The sequence below is a fragment of the Galleria mellonella genome, unplaced genomic scaffold, assembly GCF_026898425.1.
Source record: "Galleria mellonella isolate WM207_F2 unplaced genomic scaffold, CSIRO_AGI_GalMel_v1 utg87, whole genome shotgun sequence".
In the NCBI taxonomy this organism is placed as follows: Eukaryota; Metazoa; Arthropoda; class Insecta; order Lepidoptera; family Pyralidae; genus Galleria; species Galleria mellonella.
Window position 1 is genome coordinate 4286244 of NW_026442166.1, and position 18032 is coordinate 4304275.

The 18032-nt window shown below is 35.9% G+C and overlaps 1 protein-coding gene across 6 annotated transcripts in view; it reads left to right on the plus strand.

Moving 5' to 3' along the window:
* Positions 1–18032, plus strand: part of LOC113510427 (protein madd-4) — a 496544-nt gene that overhangs the window by 259599 nt on the left and 218913 nt on the right. The window lies entirely within an intron of this gene.

Genomic DNA, 18032 nt, shown 5'->3' on the forward strand with positions numbered 1-18032 from the left:
GACTTTAATCGTGGCAAAACGGCGTATTTTGATTAAAAATCTAAACTACAAAACCAATTTTGATAAAATTCCTATGAAACCAATCTACACTCATTTCAGATGAAATAAGAATTTTCTAAATCAGTTCAAAACTAACGGAGATATGAGGTAACAAAGATAAAGAAAATACAATCGAATTGAAAATCTCATTTTTTTTAAATCAATCGAAAATTGTCGTTTTACTGCTTAATACAAAACTGATTCGTGCAATTACAATATACATTTTTAAATGTCTAACACGAAAGAAAGGAAATTGGACATAAAAAAAAAAAACTTTAAAAGTAACTCCGCCCTCATCACAAGCTGAATAAGTAAATCCCGGCGTGTTACGACAAAGTTCTCACAATAATAAGTGTTGTACAAAAGAAGCACTTTGCTCAAGTTGCGGTGCTGAGCGTCAACTTATTCTAACCGTATATACTCTACGTATTGTGGTGTTGTGAAGTAGTTGGAGACGTAACGAGGGTTTCGGCCGAATTTACAAGTGAAAATAACGTTTACACAAATTGTTACCAGACATATTATTATTTATTTCATTTTATTTAACTCTTTATTGCACAAGAAACATAAAAATTTTACAATGTCAATTGAACAATTCAAGTGAAATACAGTAACTTAAATCACAGATTAAAATTTATACATAAAGGTACAAATGGCGGTCTTGTTATTATTTTAATGAACGAATGAATACTTTTTAAGTCATGTATTTGTTGTTAAGCGTGTTGAGTCTCCCATCCGAGAAATAGATACTGGCGATCTGCACGCATGCTAAAGGTACAGGAGTTAAGGGGCCGCCTGAAATTCGGCGCTGTATAGGTACTTCTCGCTGGAGCTGTACAGCTGAGGCGGCTATTACCAGCAAAATTGTTTTTTTTCCTTTATTGTTGATTTTTTATTTTCTTAATACTGGTAATAAAGGTGACAGTGAAATTACTGAGTAAAGGGTATAACATCATAGTCATAAAGAGTAACAACTCACGAGGAATACAATGGGCATCATGGTGTATTTTGTAATGTTTATAGTGCTATTCATGCCTGTAGACGACTGTTACCACTTTTTTTAGATGGACGGTCACCTGTTCGCTTTTCTATCATAAAAGAAGACTCTTTTTCTTTGTAAAAAAAAGTGTAAATAAAAACGAAATGAACATTGGTTCATCATATCAGCCATTAACTGTCTACTGCTGAACTCCTCATAAGGCCTTCCTCATAAGGAGGGTTTTCCCAGTAATTGCCACGTTTGGCAGGCGAATTAGTTGCTGCCTATACCTTGACTATTAAGTTTCCTAAGTCGCTTCTTAAGACACCCACGGAAAATTAAGGATGATAATGATTTTTCAAATGCACTTTATACATCGGCAAAGTTACCTAATTACAATTTAAACTTCATTGTATAATATAACAATTAGACTAAGTAGGTAAGTACAGAGTCGCAGGTGAGAATTAAGTAAGTAGGTAATTAATTTAAGTTACTTAACAAAAGTGATATAAGTTTGAGAGGATTTTGGCCAAAGAAGTTATAGAACTGTAAGTTAGGAGTTCATTGATCGTTGAATTGGTTCAGTTGTCATTACAGGCTCTTCACCGTTGTGGTATGGTAAATATTCTTAATATATAAAAATTCCAAAACGCAGCGTCCGTTTATGCTAATTTCCGAAACTACTGTACAGATTTTGATGGAATTTTATAAATGTGTAATGTTTGCCCCAACTTGAGGGGTTGGGAATATTTTAAATTGGTAACTGTCACTATTGCTTAAATACTGCACCCGTGCAAAGCCAAGGTCGATAGCTAGTTTTAATATACATCCTTATTAATATTTTAAATGTTAAAGTGAGTTTGTTTGTTTGTTACTTTATAGCGGTTTAACTGTAACCAATCTCTATGAAATTTGTTTATTTTATGTTCTATGTATGATGGTAAAGGGTATGGACCATTTTTATTCCGGTCAGTAAACGTATGTCGGTCACACGAACGAAGTAGCGGATAAAAGCTAGTTGCAAATAAAACTTAGATTTTTCTATTACTATTTATTTTTTATTTAACAAGAAGATTTCTTCTAATGAATAACAATATTACGATGTATTAATCTTTATTTTCAACCCATTTTAACAGAAACCTCGATTTGAAGTCAATTAAAAATCTTAATTCGATTGTTTCGATTTTTTTTCTTTTTGTTACCTTTAAACAAACATTTATAACTTCGTATCTCCGTCAGTAATAAACCAATATGGAAAAGCCTTTTTTATATGAAAGTATATATTTACAGATTGGTGTCATAGACATTTTATCAGTTTAATTTAGTTTTAATTTAGGTTCAATAATTCAGTTTTTAAATTTAAATAACTTTTTTTTTGTTAAATATAATATTAAATTATTATTTTAAACGATAAAATGACATGACATATACACAAACAAATATCAAATCCTGTACACGTATAAAACTTTGCATATTACACGTATCTAATACGCCATCTCTGTATATTTAACTACAAACACGCTGCAATAATAACATATAGATACAAACAGTTTGAGAACCACAGGCAGTGTAGAATTAGCGAACGTGCCACAATCCGAGCCGATGCGTGCGTGTGTGTGTGCTTCATGGATTGTACGACACGATTAAATACGAACTATTTAGATATTGTACTAATGAGATAAGACATACACTTTCTTGTTATTCGATGATTATATTTTTTTTTATAGGATGGAAATGGAATGGTAACCCCTCTTGCGCGGGGGGAAAGGGATTGTTAGTAATGGAGACTGAGAATCTCATTGCTAGCAATATACCAAACCGGGTCGACCTCCTCGCGGTTCCCCCTGGAAACTATCATGGTTAATTCTTGATGAATTCATCATGATGGGCTAACTGGCCTGTTTTCATTCTCATCTATCGCCCTTCACTGGTGCTCCGCCAGCGTATATTTTTTTTTTTTTATTTAACACTTTATTGCACCAACATAAAATGATTTGTTAAAACAATTTTCAATACGTATAGTGTAGTACAAAAGGCGGTCTTATTGCTAAGCAATCTCTTCCAGACAATCTTTGGGTAGAAGAAATTAAAGCATAAATAGGTACCGTTAGCGCAGGCGGGGTTACTATACCATTTTCATCCATCAAAAAAAAACCCTCTTGCGCTATTAGTATGCGTTGGTGGAACACTAGTGAGGGGTGATAAGTGAGGATGAAGGTAGGTCAGTTGGCCTATCGTGAAGAATCCAAAAAGAATTAACCAAGATGGTTACCAGGTGGAACCGCGTGGAGGTTGACCTGATAGGGTGTATTGTTAGCAATGGGCGGTTAGAACTCATTACTAACAATCCCTTTCCCCCATATGACTATAGAAGACTATGTTATTATAGACATGTGGTTCCGGTACGAGATGGCACTATGCGAATAGGAGGTTATGGAATGAGCTCCCTAAGTTTTTTTCCAAGAGACTACAGCATGGAGTTCTTCAAAAAAATGGATAATGAGGGTCTTTCATGTCCCTACAACACACGCGTAATGACCCTGGTATTGCAGGCGTTCGTAAACTATGGTAACTATTAATCATCAGGTGGGCCGTATGCTTGTCATCTCAGTGGTATATTAATACAGATCTATAATTATCTACTCCTAAAATACGCACAAAAAGTAATAGAATAGAATAGAATAGAATAGAAACATTTATTGCCAGTAAACTTACAATATAAAATATAAATGACATATACAAAAAGTGTCCCACACCCGGCAAAAGGAACCGGCTCAGCGGATGCTGTGAGTGTCCCAGCGCAGTGTGAACAGCTGCACAGCGCTGGTTTTCAGCCAGTCCCTCTCTTACAAAACAACCAAAGTGCAGGGTACCACTGTACATTACTTTTTACAAGAATTATTTCTTGATACTAGTTAAAAAAAATACTAATATATATATACACACACATACATACACACACACATATACATACATACATACACATATACATACACACACACACATACATACACATATACATACACACATAAGTAAAATATCATATTGAGGATCAGATACTACCGATAGTTTGTTCTCCTTTATTTTGTTTCTCCAACAGTACTCGTTTTAGTCTATATTTGAAACAGAGCTGGGACATTTCCTCGTGGAGAGGCGGAGGCAGATCGTTCCAAATTTTAGCCGCGGAGAACTTAAAACTTCCTCTGTTTGCCGACTTCCTATGTACTCGTATATATGATAACCCGCTGCCACTCTTGCTACGTGTATTAAGAGGATGTAAATCTCTCATCCAGGTGAGTTTGTTATATAGATACTCTGGTTTCTTTTTTTGTATCACTTTGTACACCAGGCATGCAAGATGTAGATGTCTCCTTAGGTCCATTTTCAATATTCCTTTTTTATTTAAAATAGGAGTTATTCGTGTTCGCCTCGGAATATTGTAGCAGAAACGTGCGCATGCGTTTTGAACCCGTTGCACGGAGTGAGCGGTTCGCGTACACGTCTAGGCCCATACACTGTGTCACAGTAGTTGAAATGTGACAAAACCAGTGTTTCTACAAGTGTCACCCTTACTTTTTCTGACAGGCAGTCCCTCAACCCATAAAGCACTTTCAGTTTATAAAAAGCATTTTTTATTTTCATGTTTACATGTTCCTCGTACCGCAAAGCGCTATCCATCATGAGCCCGTGTGTGTGTCCTCACAATACTCACTCTTTCCACTGGTTGGCTATCTATCACAATATTAGGATTGTGTTTTATCAGATAAGTCACACTGGTGTCTTGGGACCCAACACTATATATTGCGATTTCTTAGGATTCAAAATCAGATTGTTACGCCGCCCACTTAAATAATTTATCAAGGTCCTTGTTAATTAGTTCGATGGCCTTATCAGTGTCATTTGCAAAAAATGAGAAGTACAACTGTGTGTCATCAGCATACAAATGTACCTTACAGCTTTCCACTTGTTTGTGCAAATCTGCAGTGTACAATATGAACAATAACGGACTGATGGTAGAGCCTTGAGGCGTCCCTCTGTCGATTTGTTTCATTTTTGACTGTAAATCTTCCCCATGCGCTCCCTCTATTATTACATATTGTTTACGATTTTTCAGATACGACTCAAACCACTCCAAAGCACCTGTGGAAATACCGTAGTAAGACATTTTTAACAGTAACAGCTCTGTATTTAAACAGTCAAATGCCCTGGTGAAGTCCAATAATACTAAAACAGTACACAAGCCCGCGTCAGCTGCTGTAATTATGTCATCAGTGACATGCGCTAATGCTGTGTCTGTTCCGCACCCATTTCGAAAACCCGATTGTATAATTGGCAGTATTTTTTCATTTTCTAAATAATTGGTCAGTTGCGTACGCACTACACTTTCAATAATCTTTGACATGACCGGGAGAATACTAATAGAGCGTAAATCTTTGTAATCCTCTATTGTTTTGCCTTTCGGTAACGGTCTAATCTTTGCTAATTTCCATTGATCAGGAAAAATTTTAGTTTTTATCGAGGTGTTTATGATAGTAGTTATTACCGGAAGGGTATTTGGCAAAGTCATACGTAGCATTCCCGCCGTGATGTTATCGAAACCCGCTGCTTGTGTCTCAATGCCATTCAATATTTTTAAAACCTCACTTTCGCTAATTTCTTTCAGATTAAATACAGCGTCACTATTCTTATTATTACTGAAATATTGGTACGTATTAACATCAAGCACTGAGCTTCCTGGCGTATTCAAAAAATAGCCATTAATATCATCCGGGTTTCTCAGGTTAATAGGTAAGTCAGGCACACTTGTATTTCCTAGAGATGAATTGCGTTTTAAGTAGGTCCACATATTTTTTGGATTTTTTACATTTTTATTTATATAATAATTGAAAAAAGCTTTTTTTTCTCTTTTTAATGAACTATTTACAAGATTTCGCATTTCTTTGTAATAGTTATAGTGGGATTCTAATTTAGTAGATCGAGCTCATATACGGGCAAATGCATGTAGTATGCAATAAATAAATAAAAAATATAAAATGTGGGTAGATACAAATAGGCAATTACAAATTTAAACCCGAACAGACAGACAGCACGATCGTAATCGTTGCGTTGAAACAATCATTCACAATCAACAGTCACGTGAAATAAGACTACACGCATTTACATGTAATTTAAAGGTCTGTCAAGGAAGCCGGGTTTAGGGTTCCGTGACACGAATAAAAAATTATACCAATCTAAACGGGCATAAATATAAAATCCTGATCACACATCGAATTAAATTAATATAATTAAATTCTTTGCCGTTCTATGTAGTCCTGGTATAAAATGGCCGCCTTTTTCTTTTCCACGAGCGTCGTAAAGGGCGACTAAGGGAACATAACTGTAAGGGAATGGACAGCAGTGTCCCTCTGAGAGGAAAGGGATTGTTAGCAATGGAGTTTGACAGTTGACAGTCACATTGCTAGCAATATGCCCTATTAGGTCGACCTCAACGTGGTTCCCCCTGGAAACCATAGTGAACAATTCTTGTTGAGTTCGTCACGATGGGCTAACTGACCTGCTTCATCCTCACCTATCATCCTTCACTGGTGCCCCGCCGGTGTATACCGATAGCGCGGGTGGGGTTACCATTCCATTATCACGTATTAAAAAAAACAGTGTCCCTATTAAAACATCGCCAAAGCCTGTTACTAAACCGCCTTCCAAGCGAGGCAGTTACCACGCTTACTGATAAAATCCTTCGTATTGGAGAAGTCTGTATTTTTTTTTTGATGAGTGAAAATGATATGGTAGCTCCGCCTGCGCTAATGGGATACGCTGGCGGAGCACCAGTGAAGGGTGATCGATGAGAATGAAAACAGGCCAGTTGGCTCATCATGATGAATTCATCAGGAATTAACCATGATAGTTTCCAGGGGAAATCGCGAGGAGGTCGACCTGGTTGGGTATATTGCTAGCAATGGGATTCTCAGTCTCCATTATTAACAATCCCTTTCCCCCGGAGGTCTGTATTCAACAGTGGATATTTAACGGCTGATATGATGATGGTGATGATGAACTAGACGATGTTTGTACATAGGAGATATTTGAGAAGAATTAGAATCCAAGAACAGAATATTTTACTAAACTAAATGTTATTTTACGGAAGTCACTGCTAATAATTCATACGTACTTTGGGTGTCGAACGGTTAACACTAGGCTCCGAGAAGCGGTCTACTAATTTGTCTGAAGATGTCTCGTTGAAGGTGAAACACGTGTCGCGAAACGTGCGTGGACGGAATAGCAGTCGGAGATTGACGGCTGATATGGAATATCATCGTCATATCAACCTATAACTGTCGACTGCTCAACATAACCCCCTTGGGGGGGTTTTGCCAGTAGTTGCCACGTTTGGTAAGTGGATTGTAAATAATCTGGTAATAATAATAGTCAATCTTCGGGTGTTGGCAGTCGCACACATACTAACCATGCAAATAACAATATAATTAGAATATAGAGGCAGAATGTATATGGGAAATGTAAACCAGAGGGAGACTTTATACAAAAGTCGATTGCTTGGGTATCTCTGTCCCATTCGTGTTTTTACTGTGAAGCAGTTGTGTTTGCATGGCTGTGTTTCGGTTTGAAGGGTGGGATATGGCGTTAATTTACAGGGTACAGAGGAATAACACCTGAGTCCTCAGGAATGGCAACGCATGGGGGGGTATCATGGGCGAAACAGTATACTCTGTTATGTCCATGGTACTGCTCATGTCTATAGGCGATGGTTACCACTTTCCATCAGGTGGACCGTCAGCTTGTTTGCCATTCTAAATTGTATCAAAAAAAAAATCTAAAACTACCTACATTCAAGTAAAATAAATTGAATTTAATTTTAACCATTAGAATACGTTTAAAGTTAGAGTACTCGGTCGTTTATGATGCCAATTTACAAACAAGTCAGAAAAAAACATTAATCTTTCTACTCAACAAGACATAACATTAATTAAATTTTATTTTCATAAGGAACCATCAAATTAAACAGCGACCCGCTCATACCCGCATACACACTTAAGGGTGTGATCCCCCGCTGAGTAGTAATATATTAAGGGTATACATACCGCCCGCTGGTACTAAATTAAAGACTCCATTTTGATTCCTTGTCGGATTGTTTTGACCGTTAAATTCTTGTTAACTGCACCGTTGATGTCCTTCGCGCTCGCTCACGCGGTTAATTTTAAATGGATGCATGAAAAATTACACATTATGTCTATTTTTAATCGACTTTTATTTTTAACCAACTTTAAAAAAGGAGGTGATTTCACAAAACACTTGTTTTATAGAGCATAATGCATATATATTTATTACATACATATAAATGTATATGTATCTAGAATAACTTTACTGTTGTTTATATATATATATATATATATATATATAATAAATGTAATAAATGCTTGCCAAACGGATTGACAACTGCAGTTAGGCTTTGGAGATGTTTTAAGAGGGACGCTACTTCCCAATACTCGCCCTCCCTTAGTTGTCTCTTACGACACCCACGGGAAAGGAAGGGGTGGCCTATTATATGCCGGAACCACACGGAGAACTCTCATAATAGTTCTTAATAATATAAACGTCAAAGTCGGTTTGTTTCTTACGTCTTCGTGCTTTAACAGCTTAATCATTCACTATGAAATTATGGTACATGATAACCTGGTATGAAAAACATATAATATATTATACGGGAGTACTGGCATACCACATATCTGCACTAATATTATAAAGAGGAAAAATTTGTATTTTTGTGTGTATGTTTGTAATGAATAAACTCAAAAACTACTTTGCCGATTTCAAAAATTCTTTCACCATTAAGAAACTACATTCGCCCCGAGTAACATAGACTATTTATTGCTAGAAAAGATTAGGGGTCCCTACTAAAACTTTAGTAACGTAACTCAAGGTGTAAAAAATGCTATATCTTTCGTCGCGTGCGCTGCGGAAACTATTGGTGATAGAACAAAAGTATGTTCTACAATATTGAAGAAAATATCAATAACTACAAAAAAACTTCGCGAGACTATATGTCCAACTATTATCGTTATGTCACAATGACCGCTTTTTAAAATGTTGCAAAAATGTCCACCCGTGCGAAGCCGGGACGGGCCGCAAGAAGTAATATAAGATGGAGTAGGATATAGGCTAAATTTTATCCCAGCAATATATCCAGGTCACGCGAACGAAGTCACGGTTAAACGCTAGTAAGTTATAAAGAACAATTAAAACATTTAAATATAATAAATTTCATACAACTGTACCAATAATACATATTATAATAATAAAAAAAGATAACAACCTTTTCTGCCGACCTTACCTTTCACCAGAGGGAGACTTTGTACAAAAGTCGATTGCTTGGGTACCTCTGTCCCATTCGTGTTTCTACCGTGAAACAGTTGTGTTTGCATGGCTGTGTTTCAGTCTGAAGGGTGGGATATGGCGTGAATTTACTGGGTACAGAGGAATAACACCTGAGTCCTCAGGAATGGCAACGCATGGGGGGTATCATGGGCGAAACAGTTTACTCTGTTATGTCCATGGTACTGCTCATGTCTATAGGCGACGGTTGCCACTTTCCATCAGGTGGGCCGTCAGCTTGTTTGCCATTCTAAGTTGCATAAAAAAAACCTTGCCTCTCACGTAAGCACGATACGCGCTTGATTTATCTAGTAGCTGATATTTTATGCCAGCAGTCGTGTACCGACAACAGAAAAGGTGGCTATTGTTCTGATGAAAAGGGCCTATATGAAAGGCAAGTGTACAGAATGCTAATACAGTGGAAAGGTTTGTATTTTTGGTAAATATAACAATAAATGGAGTGTGGGAGGTTGATGCAATATTTTTGTTTACATTGTCACACTATAACGTCTTGTGAGATAAGCAAAACCGAGAGTTGAGTATTAGTGTATAAGACTTCTAACAGACTTAAAATGTGACAAACTAAAAAAATATTTTCTTAAAGAAAATCAATCGCAATTATTGTATTTTTTAAAGTGTTTGTTTTCAAAATAAAAATTGCCGTCTTAACCGCCACACAAAGAAGACTATATAGCTAAATTGAGAACCTCCTTTTTTGTAAGTCGGTAATTCTAAATCTAAAGAATGATAAGCACCTACCATCTCTGTCCACGTGTTTTATATTGTCGTCATATGGCGAACATTCCCATAATTAGGGCGAACATAACGACTTCCCATTTATAAAAATCCATCAAGTCGTTTGCTACTCGTTGGGCCAAGTTCCGGACAACCTCTCTTAAGGTGTGGTCACACTAATCCAACAAATAGCATAATACGCAAGCGAGAACTAAAAGTCTTATGTTCAGTGTATACGTCCTAAATGTTCATATTCATGAATATTAAACTGTTAAACATAAATTGTTTAAATATTAATCAAAATTGTTTAAATGATTATTATTGTTGTTTAGATTTCTATTTTACCCTACTGCTGCCCTTTCACTACTTCCTAGGCCACTGTGTTAAATCGACTGGTAGACATCTCTTTTAGTAATAAGTTCACTATTGCTTACATTATTTCTAACTATTATTATTATTGTATGTCTTAGTGCAATAAAGAATATAGTAAATGCTTTAAAAACTATTATAATAAAAACAATTCATACCTTTTTTTATTTCATACTATCAGGTGAACACGCTTGTTTATCCCCCTCTCAGATACTGCATACGTATTCGTACACTACTCAAGAATACATAAGCGTTCAAGCAGACAAAACACAGCTCTTCATCCTTTCTAACCCTCGGTCGTGTTCAATGCACTTTATTCCTAAACCTCGCTTTAAGATCGTCCCAGCTCTTACCCTATGCTCTTTATTGATTTGATGCACATTTACAAAATATGTATTAGGTTAAATTAGTATTTTTTTTTTATACAACTTAGAATGACAAACAAGCTGACGGCCCACCTGATGGAAAGTAGTAACCGTCGCCTATAGACATGAGCAGTACCATGGACATAACAGAGTACACTGTTTCGCCCGTGATACCCCAAATGCGTTGCCATTCCTGAGGACTCAGGTGTTATTCCTCTGTACCCAGTAAATTCACGCCATATCCCACCCTTCAAACCGAAACACAGCCATACAAACACAACTGCTTCACGGTTGAAACACGAATGTGATAGAGGTACCCAAGCAATCGACTTTTGTACAAAGTCTCCCTCTGGTACTAGTAGTTGGGTGATTAATATATAATTTAGCTGCGCATATGTCTTGAAAAGGATCAATGAGAAAAGAACAACAATAAAAACATAAGAGAATAGAAGAGGCAAAATTCTGGACTACCATATACGACATGACAGTGTAGTCGCGTCGTGCTCTTTATTTTAATAAAAGTAATACACAAGCATTTTAAAATAGCTATAATATTGAACAATTTGATGTGTGGCTACCTCGGTCTGCAGTGAGTTGTTATCTCAGGGAACCTCATCGATCTGTGGAATATAAATCAATCGCAAGTATTGTACTCTTTGTATGGATTTCATTGAAGTGGCGGATTCGCAGGATTTTTTGTTTTCTACCCACATTGAAATTAATTTTTTTTGCATCAACATCAGACAGAAATTTTATTTTGTGTTGCCAGGTATGCAGTTAAAAATACCCATAAATAAGAATCATTAATTGTGGAAGTGATATAAAATAATACCCACATTATCTGGTAACGCATAGTTCTTACATATATTCGTTTATACATATATAAATTATAAATATAATGACTTCTCCTAGGACTTGGGGCTGTTGTGCGCTGGATAGACCAGAAGACGAGAAGTACATTAATTGTTGTGAATGTAATAAATATTTTCACTTTGAATGTTTATCTATACAAGTAATATCAGATTCTGAGCTTCTTCAATCTTGGAAATGTCCAGTTTGTCAGAACCGTCGTTTGAAGATGACTAGAAAGGATAGTACACCAGTGCGAAAAATATCGACTGCTAGAGGTAATAAAAGACCTGCTTTGAACTCTCCTCCGTCGGCCTGTCCACCACTGACAGTGGACGACGTGCGTGTTGCGGTTCAGGATATTCTGGATAGCAAATTCGAGAAAATGGTTGCACAGCTTAAAGGAGATATGACCTCAATGATAAAGTCGGAATTGGCTACTATAAGGAATGAAGTAAGGGAGATTGTAGGATCCGTAACTTTTATGAATGCAAAATTTGAAGATTTTGTGGTTGAACATGAGAGCATGAAAAAAGAAATAACAGAATTGAAAAGCGAAAAAGAGAAGATGAAAGATACAGTGAAAGAACTGAATACGCGTATTATATACTTGGAGCAGCATTCTCGTGCCAGTAATCTAGAAATTCAATGCATACCTGAACATAAAAATGAGAATTTATATAGTATAGCTAAACAGATAGGAAAAATAATAGGCTGCGAGATTGAAGAAACTGATATTGCCCATTGTACTCGTGTATCTAAAGTGAACCCTTCAAGTTCTCGTCCGCGATCAGTGGTACTGCAATTATCTTCACCTAGAACTCGGGATAATTTTTTGGCGTCTTCGATTAAATACAACAAGACTAATGCAAAAGCTAGACTGAATAGTGCCCTTCTTGGATTTTCGGGTAACATTACGCCAATTTACATTGTGGAACATCTGTCGCCTGCCAACAAGGCGTTACATGCCGCAGCTCGGATTAAAGCAAAGAAAATTCTTACAAATATGTTTGGGTGCGTAATGGCAAAATATTTGTAAGAAAAAACGAAGAATCTGGTTACATGCTGATCAAAGATATGGACTGTGTGGCTAAAATCGTATAATGAATTTCAGTTTCCTGTGGTTCTTTATGTCAAGTAGTGGTTTTAATTATATTTACATTCATTAATTTAAAAGTGTATTATCAAAATTGCCGAGGTTTACGCACAAAAACTCAAGTATTTTATCGAAACATTTTAATTAATAATTACGATGTCGTAGTTTTAACTGAAACTTGGTTAAATGGTTCTGTAATGAGTGGTGAACTGTTTGATGACAGGTATGTGGTTTATAGAAGAGATAGAGAATCTTCAGGTTATCGCCATAATAAGGAGGGCGGCGGTGTACTTATAGCTGTTTTAAAGTCTATTAAATCAAAACGAATTTTTAAATGGGAAAGTAAATCCGAGGATTTGTGGGTTATTTTGGATGTTCGTATCTCGCGTTGTTCTCATCAATTAGCTATTTGCTCTGTCTATTTTCCACCGCCTGTTTGCAAATCAGAGCTAGATAATTTTATAGACAATTGTAATGCTATATTTGAGGAAACTGATGCATATGTATGTATTATAGGTGACTTTAATCAGGGAGGTATAGATTGGTCACTGGTGCGAAATTCAGCGCACGATGGCAATTTGACCGCAATCAATCAAATACTTATTGATTTTATATATTGTAATAAACTAAATCAATTTAATCTGGTACACAATGCTAGTAGCCGAATTTTAGACCTCGTTTTGAGCAATGTATCTGTTTGCGAGGTTGGGGAATCTGTTGGTGCATTGAGTAAAATTGATCAACTCCACCCACCATTGGACATCATTATTTCCCTACATGAACAAACTAATCTCCCATACAATTATTCACAAACCAAATATAACTTCTACAATGCTAATTACGAAGAAATAAAAGGAACATTGCGAGATGTGAACTGGAGGGAGTTATTCAATGGACTTCGGGGCGTGGATGATATGGTTGAGTTACTCTATCAAATTTTAAATTCCTGTATACGAAAATTTGTACCACTTCAAAAATTAAAACACATAAAATTTCCACCGTGGTTTAATCGCACGTTGATAAGATATTTAAGGGAAAAGAATAAACTAAGGTTAAGATACAAAAAATATGGAAATCCAATGGACAAACTGGAATTGGAGTTGATTAGTACTCGCTGTAAAAATATTTCAAAAGAGTTACATAATAATTACTTAAAGCGGATTGAAAAAGAAATTAAAGTGAATCCTAAGATATTTTGGTCACATGTAAAAACGAAGCGGGGTGGTTCTAGCACTTACCCCACTTCTATGACTAATGGCAGCACTACTACATCGGACCAAACCGAGATTTGTGAAATGTTTGCGAAATATTTTTTTTCTTCATTCAACATTGATGATAGCCATACCAATTATCATTCCGATTTTATTGACTTTTTGGAAAATAATAGCCAGTGTTTATTCGCCCCAGTAATTAAATACGATGCATTGTTAAATCGACTAAAGACAATAGATAAGAACAAGGGAGCAGGACCCGATGGGATCTCTCCGATATTTATATCAGCATGTGCTTTAGAATTAGTTTTGCCGCTTTTTATTATTTTTAATACTTCTCTTAAAACTGGAGTTTTCCCATCAGCTTGGAAAGTTGCAAAGGTTGTCCCTATTCATAAGTCTGATTCTGACAGTTTCATAGATAATTATAGACCAATCTCAATGCTTTCAGCTTTTCCTAAAATTTTTGAGTCTTTAATTTGTCCCCATATTCAATATCATTTTCGTCTTTATCTGTCGGACTGTCAGCACGGATTTGTAAGTGCAAGATCCACGTGTACTAATCTCAGTACATTTACTGAATCAGTCGTGAATGCAATTGACGCTGGTAAGCAATACGACGTTATTTACACCGATTTCTGCAAGGCTTTTGATAGAGTTCCACATAGAATATTACTATATAAGCTTTCTGCGTATGGTGTAACGGGTGCTTTGCTCTCCTGGCTAAGGTCTTATTTATCCAATCGTTCGTTTTATGTAGTTTTGAATGGATACCGTTCTTCTTTCCACTCGGTGGTCTCAGGTATTCCCCAAGGATCTCATTTGGGGCCGATCCTTTTTAATATATTTATTAACGACATCATAAACTGTTTCCAGTTTTCTGAGTTATACATATTCGCAGACGACTTGAAGTTTGCTAGGTTGATTACAACTATTGAGGACGCATTAAAGCTTCAAGACGACTTAAGTAGACTACATACTCGTAAATGGTGTCTCCAAAATGGCATGAATTTAAACACTAAAAAGTGTTTTAATATGAAATTCTCTAGAAAATTGCACATTATTGATTACAGCTACCATATTCAAAATGAAATAATTGAATCTAGGAACACCATAAAAGACTTAGGAGTGACCTTTGATACAAAATTAACTTTCGTGCCTCATATAGATAATGTAGTTAAAAAAGCTAGCATGATGTTAGGATTTATTATAAGAAACACTAAAGATTTTCGTAATAGTCGAACCAAAATTATTTTATATAATAGTCTTGTCCGCAGTATACTGGAGTACTGTAGTGTAGTCTGGCGTCCACATTATTGTACACATGTTTTACGTATTGAACGTATTCAAAAGAGATTTTTGTGGCACCTCTCGTATCTAAATAATAAAGGAATAAAAAACTCCTCTTACATTGACAAGCTGAAGCATTTTCATATCATCTCATTAGAAAAACGCAGAGATTTTATTGACATTTCTTTTGGTTTTAAAATACTGACGCATATAATAGATTGTCCACAAATGCTTCAATTGTTTAACTTTCGTGTTCCCTCTAGAATACCTCGGAAACAGATAACACCTTTATGTCCTCCGTTAAGAAGAACAGTGTTAGGAGCCAACTCGCCTGTACCCAGATTGTGTAGGATTCTGAATGCTCACAGCGATCAAATTGACATCAATTTTGGACCCACCAACAGCAGATATAGCTTATTGCGGAAAATCTTAGACATAAGTTCATAATTTACTTATTATTCAGATAATTTTATTGTTATTGTTAATGATTTATTAAATATTATAATAGTGCATGTGGTGTTCGCGTATAAAAGATTTTTACATTAGGCAAAATTATTTTTTGTGTTATTAAGTTGCATGTAAAATGTAAAAGTTGTATGTGAACCTTATTAAATAAATAAAAATAAATAAAATGACGAATTTTAAAGAGCATAGTAGAAGGAAATAAATAAGGCAAAAGAAAAAGAGGAATAACTACATGGGACAGATAAAAGAAACGCTAGTTGTTATGTCGTATAGGGAGGCCAAAGTTATGGCATGGGATAGAGTTAGCTGACAAGAGGAAAGTCTTAAATAAAAAGAGAGAAATTTGTGTTTAACATACCTTTTTTTTTCTACGTCGGATGAAAGATCATAAAAGTTTATATTTTCACAAACTACTAAATACGAAAGTGGAACGAACTCGCCAAAACACGAAACGAATAAACGATTTACGAGGAAAAAGACAATATGCAATATAGGTTCGCATCGAAAAGCTTGCTCGATAAAAATATATTTAAACGGTGGCTTGCACGAAACCAAAATGGTGTTTGCGTTTTGCTGTTATTGGTGTATCGGATTTATTTGCATTTTTATTGGTCAAATCTCTTTATGTAGAGGGATTTGGGAGTTAGAGGTTAAAGGAGTGGATTGTTAGTTCGTTTAGCAAGTAGCTGATATCCTGTTGCTGCCAATATTTTTTCCCGAATTTCAGTAAAACTACTAAATTTAGATGTAGGCTCATTTTGAATCTGCATCTTCTACGCTATGTCGGGATTAGTGCAGTTATTCTCTGGATAGCTGTTCATAATCAACAATCACTACACATGACGTATGCTCTAAGACTGAAATCATCTGAGTGAATACCTATATCTTAATTCTATTTCTACCACCAAATACCAGTGCTTGCATCATTTTAAAGGGTGAAGTCTAGCAGTAAAATTATTAAGTAGTGTAGCTCATAATTTTCATATTAGAAAATTTTCAAGTTAAGATCGCAAGATTGGCTATCAAATGTCTTATTAAATATACTGTTAGCCTACTATTCAAGTTTAAAAAACTGGCCTCTAGTTTACTCTGCTTTTAAATTTCGACCCCAATATGTCCAACACTAAACAGGACCCTCCAAATAACAGATCATAACATTCTAGTTCGTTTATTTAAAAAGCAATCCGCGCTATACAAAAGCAGAAATGGCGGTCTAAGAATCCAATCGCTTATGTTCAGATCGCGTGTTCTTTGTATATTTGTGGGTACATTGTTCCCGGCACGAATGGCGAAACTCAAAGACGCTATTCCAACATAATGTATACGGTTTTACACGTGTTTAATGCTAATTACTGGCGGTTTATTAAGAGATATCACTGTATCAAGATATTTGGGGTATTATAACAGTTTCATGGTGTAATTGTTTGCTCTATAAAGAAGAACGATAGAATTAACATGGGATGTATGAGATATGCCAGTGAAATTACAAGGTACAGAAATATAAAATTTTCATCATCATTATCTCAGCTATTATGTTTCCATTGATAAACTTAGACCTCCACCATAGACTACCATAAGGAACGGTCCTGAGCCACTTGCGTCCATTGACTCCTTGCAATGCATTTGAGGTCGTCACCACATCTAGTTCGAGATTGTCTTATATTGTTTTTCCCCGTACAGGATCGTTAATCGAGGATATTTCCTCTGCATCGATTGTCGGTTCATCGAGCTATGTGACCAGTCCACTGTCGTTTCAGCTTGCTTATATATATCGGCTATATCAATGATTTTGGTTCTTTTAAAGTTTTACTTTTCATGAATTAACACATGAGGAGTCGTTTAATGAGTTAAAATGTAATGGTAACTCCATCTGAGCTACCAGTATACGTTGGCACAAGTGAGAGATGAAAGCAAGTTAATTAGGTCATTGTGATGATTAAAGAAGAATTGACCACGATGCTTCCCAGAAAAAATCATCAACTTGATGTAGCATATTGCTAGAAATGTTGTCGTCTCTAACAATCACTTTCTCTCCGACTCATGAGGGTTGTCGAAGGCGTCACAGAGTGTTTTAAAATCTCCATAGTTCATGGCTATAGACAGTGTCTTTCATTTTCCATCAGGTGGGTGGCCAGTTTCTTTTCTTTTATACCATTATTTTTTTGTGTACATTATTTATTAATTTATTTGTTAACTTTATAGTCCAAAAAATGGTATAAAAGTGGGCTCTGTGGTACAAACAGAGT